Raw genomic sequence first — 5450 nt, forward strand, 5'->3', positions numbered from 1 at the left:
TCAATCTTATGACATGGCAACCCTAGAGGCCGCGTTAACTTCTTTGTCTCGTAGTTTGATTTAGGTGCAATATTAGGCGACGGGAAAACAACTTTAAAGGTTTCAGTAATTTCATTCAGACATTCCTCCAAGAGATTAAAATTGGTTTTCCATTTCATCACTTTTGAGGCCAAGTACAGTTGAGAAATTTCTATCAGTACACCCCGCATCTAACGCTTGAAAAACAGCATCATGATTTTCCTCGTAAGCTGGTTCCTGGACGTTTTCTAGACAAGTAGCATCATCGGGTAACATATTAAAATCTGTATTCGAATCATGATACTGATTCTCCATTGGAACATTGTTAGAATAATCACCCCATTGTTCATGTTCCATCACATGATGACTTCTTGATACTTCACCATCATTGTATTGCCAATTTTCTCTGTGATGTGTCCACAAGTAATACTTTTCTGTAAATCCTTTCAGCATAAGATGTCTTGTCACTGTATCAACATCGCGATATTTTTTATTCTTGCATTCTTTACACGGACAAAAAAAATTCCCACACTCAAGTAAAAGGCCTGATTACAAGCACAATAAATAAAAGTGTTTACACCCTCAATAAATTTCTCCCACAAACTATGATCAGAACGTTTTAATCTTTTCTACATCCATTCTCTAGATTGAAAGAAATCTCTCATTTTTTAGAAAGTTTTTTTCTTGTGTTATGAAACAATGTCGAGCTTGTTTGCAATTTATAATCATCTTAGGCTTTGTATAGCTGCAAATATTCCTTGCCCCATCAATTATTTATGGCTAAAGAGAATATATTCTTTTCTTCATCAAATATATATATTTTTTCTTGTCCCCATCAAATATACATATTCTTTACCTAGTTATATTTGTGATTAAAGAGTATATTCTTTGCCCCATCAACTATTTGTCTGAACCAAAGCGATGAGCAAGTTGAATTGAATAAATCTATAGCTGCGTTGAATAAATATGCATCTTAATGTTTTGAGAGTTGATGATATGACTTATATTTAATGTACAACACTAATGCACCGGATCCCATCAGAACTCCACAGTTAAGCATGTTTGGACGAGAGTAGTACTAGGATGGGTGACCTCCCGGGAAGTCCTCGTGTTGCACTCCTTTAAAAAATTTGATCAAAAAAATATATTTAATGTACAACATGTGACTTGTTAATATATGATTCTTCTTTTTTTTTGTCAATAATATATGATTACCCATTACTCTTTTGTTGTGTTTACTCTTTTATAGTGTTGTGATGAATCATTTTTTTTTCGGTCCTAAAATCTAGTTAGTATTTTTGTAGTTATGATGCTAGTCTATGGCTACTTCTTAAATATTTAAAACAATGATTTTCTGAGCCTTTTATAATTGATGCCACTAGTCCTTGACACATTTATCTGGAACCAAAGAACCAAATTAACTTAAATCGAAAACGAAGTTCGGTTCAAGTTTGAATCCGGTCAGTTATATTAGTGGATCCTATATATCTATTGAACAAAAAAAAAACCCGAATTCGAACCAAACCGAGAGCCAAATAAGTACCCAAATTTCTATAATATAATTTATATATTTATAAATATTAATTATTTTTATTTTTAAAATAAAAAATAACTTAAAAATTATTTATAAGTCAAAATACCCAAAAAGTTAAATTACTAAAATAATTTTAATCCAAAATATTTAAAATTATATGAAAACCCAAAATATCTTATATTAATAGATTCTAAACCTTTAGAACCGAAGAACCAAACCATGAAGCAAAATAAGAATTGAAATGCCTACTGCTATGTGCAATTGTTGTACTTTGTATCTTCAAATTTTTTTTAAAAAAAAGTTATCTTTTTTTGGTAAATTAAAGATATGTTCTCCGGCCTGTAACCTAAAAAAAAGTAAAAAAAAATGTATAACATATTTAATGTATCGTAAATTCTAATACAAGCGTATAGATAGTTATTGTAATTAACCAGATTTGAACATGCTTGTTGGGGGTAGATTTTATATCAACCTCAAGACCCATTAGACAATAATTAGGCTCATTTTTCTATGAAGCTCTAGCTTCTTTATGGTATAAATATAGAGATATCTCTCTTTATGAAGGGAGCTTGATCTCTTCCTCTATTCTTGGACTTTAGACACTTTCATATAGAGATCTAATTGATTCATGGATTCACTTTACACTTCAAACATCTTTGTAATGCAATCTTTAATCAATATGATCTCTTTTATACTCTTTTTCATGTTCATTTCTCATTTGATTCTTTCAAGATTTCTCTTAAGCCTCAAAGAATCTAATCATCATTTTTAGATTCTTTTACTGTATTGATTCAACAAACATTTCAGCATAAACACCATTTTTGGATCAAACAGTTGGCCCTAGAAGGAGGGGGCTAAGGAGAACTATCTTCAAAAGATATCAAAGTTGAGAAAATCCTAGATCTTAGTTCATCTCAAACTAAAGGAAGAAGCTTTTCCATGAAAACTCTTTTGATGTAACCAAACCAAAAGAGATAAGTTTTCACAATCATTTTTCATTATCAAAAGTATGTCCATTATTGTAACATCTCCTTATACACATGCGAGTATAATGAATCACAAGAATTGAATCCCAACTCGATTTTCAGGATGAGTTATGATAGGCCACTTTGGAGCTGTATTGGGTTCAAAGACCAACAACTGGAGAGAAAAAAAAAGCCCAAATTGAGCCCAACAAACTGGTGGTCATCTCCTCGCCGAAGATCGAGAACTGAGGTCGGAGAAGCCGATCGCCTCTGTCTCCTCTCTGCTCAGAAAGGTCGCGAGAAAGCTCGAGAATTGATCTCGGCGAAGCTCAACGGCTTAGTCTTGGTACGAGTCTGCGGCCTCTGTCTCCTCTTTGCTCAGAAAAATCGCGAGAAAGCTCGAGAATTGATCTCGGCGAAGCTCACCGGCTTGGTCTTGCAACGGCGGTCTTCGAGTTGATAGTGAAAGCTCATCCACGGACCAGAGAGCTTCAAAGGCGCGAGCTAGGTGTTTGGACTCAAAGATAATAACTTTCGAGAAGAGAAGCCCTGGTTAAGCCCAACCACGATCTTGTAATCACCTTGTCTCGTTATCACACGATTCGGTCTCTGTAGTCTCTCGAACTCAACTCAAGCCCTTCTGGCTTGTTCGTCAGCAAGATAGGAGAAGCTGTTCGAGAGACTGTTCTACGAAATCATCTCAGGCTCTCGAGATCATCTCAAGCTCTCGAAATCATCTCAATCAAAGGGAAACAGCTTCAGAGACTCTGTTCTACGTACAAAACCGTTAACAAGAGACCCAAGAGTTAAGTGAAGTCGATGATTGATGGTGAAGTCAAAGGCACAAGCTTTCCGTTCGAACACTGCAATCTCGGAGACGTGATGGAAGGAGAGAAGAAAAAGATCATTCGCTGCATCAATGGCGGATTGATGACGGCAAGGCCTGGTTTCTTCACTCCAGCGCTCGAGACAAGCTTGATGTAACTGGCACGAGCTCATCGTCAGAGAAGGCCATCTCGTTTGCCAGTAGCTCGACATCTCATCATCAAAGACGAGATGGTGGAACAAGCTCATCTCCTGATCTCGCAAGAATGCAATGGTGGAGCTCGATCTTGCAAGACAAGCTCACATACCAGAGCTCTACACAAGCCTCGGGAGGTCATTGTGAACCAGACTGCCGTGATCTCACTGGTCTTGGGTAAGATCGTCGAGACTGATCAAGCGAAGCCATCATGTGTTTGGTCGGGTCAGGTGGTGAAATTGAACGTGCGGCTCTGAGGTCATCTCGTTGCAAGCTTGACCAATAGAGACAAGCTCAGTCATGATCTCTAGAAGGTGTTATCAGCTTTCCTCTCCACGGCTCTCCCGCTAGCTCCGAGATGAGAACAACGCTTGCCGTCTCGGCACGAGCTTCTGGTCTGACTTTTCGCTTAGATCAAGTTTCTTCAACGGCTGCTAGTTCTAAACGAGTTTCAAGAAGAACTCAGTGATGGCGAGGCCCGGTTTCTTCATTCAAATTCTCGAGACAAGCTTGATGTAACCGGCACGAGCTCATCGTCAGAGAATACCATCTCGTCTGCCACTAACTCAGCAACTCATCATCAAAGTTGCGATTGGCAGTAACAACGAAGTGTCATCATGTCTTCATCATGGTCCTAGCTTGGCAACGAGCTCCATGGAATCGTCGGCGTCGGTGGTATCAGTATCTCACCGGTCACGGAAACATGCAGATCGACGAGGCAACGAGACAAGAAGAGTTTGATGAGAACAAGCTCTGGAGTTGAGCTGCTGATCCGCTCCTGCTCGTGATTAGAGGCTTAGGGATTTCAGTTCCCGACACCAGCATCCTACATCCTTGCTTCGCCTCTGGCTGCCGTTTCATGACTCGGCTCGGGCTTATGAGGACTGGAGCTTGAGCACCCGCTTTGGCATGCTCCAGCCTGTTACTGCCTTGTTATGATTCCACCATTTCACAAGACGTCATCACCGAATCTGGGTAATGCCGGAACAAGAGCTCTCATGCTCTCTTTGATCCATCGAAGGAACGTTATCATAGCCTGACGAGTGTACACGCCAATAACTTGCTCGGCACACACGATCTCAACACGAGACTTCGGGTCGGCAATAGCTCGGTAAACTTGTATTAGGCAAGAGTTTAAATTGAACTTGCTTGTTACTAGGCATGAATTTGCAGTTGACTCGCTTATCGTTAGACACAAGTTTACAAAAACTCGTCTTTGGCTAGGCATAAGTTTACAGAAACTCTCCTTCTACTAGGCACGAGTTCTCAGTAAACTCGCCCTTGTCTCAGCATGAGTTTAGTAAACTCGTCTTTTGCTAAGCACGAGTCTAAAGCAAATTCGCCTTTTATTAGGCACAAGTTCAAAGTAAACTCGCCTAAATCGTCATAGGCATACGTGTCTAATTAATTGTCTAATAAACCCTATTCGTAAAATTCATAGAGATCGACTTCATCTCTTTCTACGAACGTGGGGAGCTTACTGTTGGGGGTAGATTTTATATCAACCTCAAGGCCCATTAGACAATAATTAGGCCCATTTTTCTATGAAGCCCTAGCTTCTTTATGGTATAAATATAGATATATCTCTCTTTATGAAGGGAGCTTGATCTCTTCCTCCATTCTTGGACTTTAGACACTTTCATATAGAGATCTAATTGATTCATGGATTCACTTTACACTTCAAACATCTTTGTAATGCAATCTTTAATCAATATCATCTCTTTTATACTTTTTTTCATGTTCATTTCTCATTTGATTCTTTCAAGATTTCTCTTAAGCGTCAAAGAATCTAATCATCATTTTTAGATTTTTTTACTGTATTGATTCAACAAACATTTCAGCATAAACACCATTTTTGGATCAAACAATGCTGATATGTTTTCTTAACATTATAATCTTTTAAATATTATAA

The 5450-nt window shown here is 38.2% G+C and overlaps 1 pseudogene; it reads left to right on the forward strand.

Annotated features, from left to right (window-relative positions):
* Positions 1-1026: 1026 nt before the first annotated feature.
* Positions 1027-1138, forward strand: LOC125582857 (annotated as a pseudogene).
* The last annotated feature ends 4312 nt before the right edge of the window (positions 1139-5450 follow it).

Source organism: Brassica napus, chromosome C2 (genome assembly GCF_020379485.1).
Source record: "Brassica napus cultivar Da-Ae chromosome C2, Da-Ae, whole genome shotgun sequence".
Lineage (NCBI taxonomy): Eukaryota > Viridiplantae > Streptophyta > Magnoliopsida > Brassicales > Brassicaceae > Brassica > Brassica napus.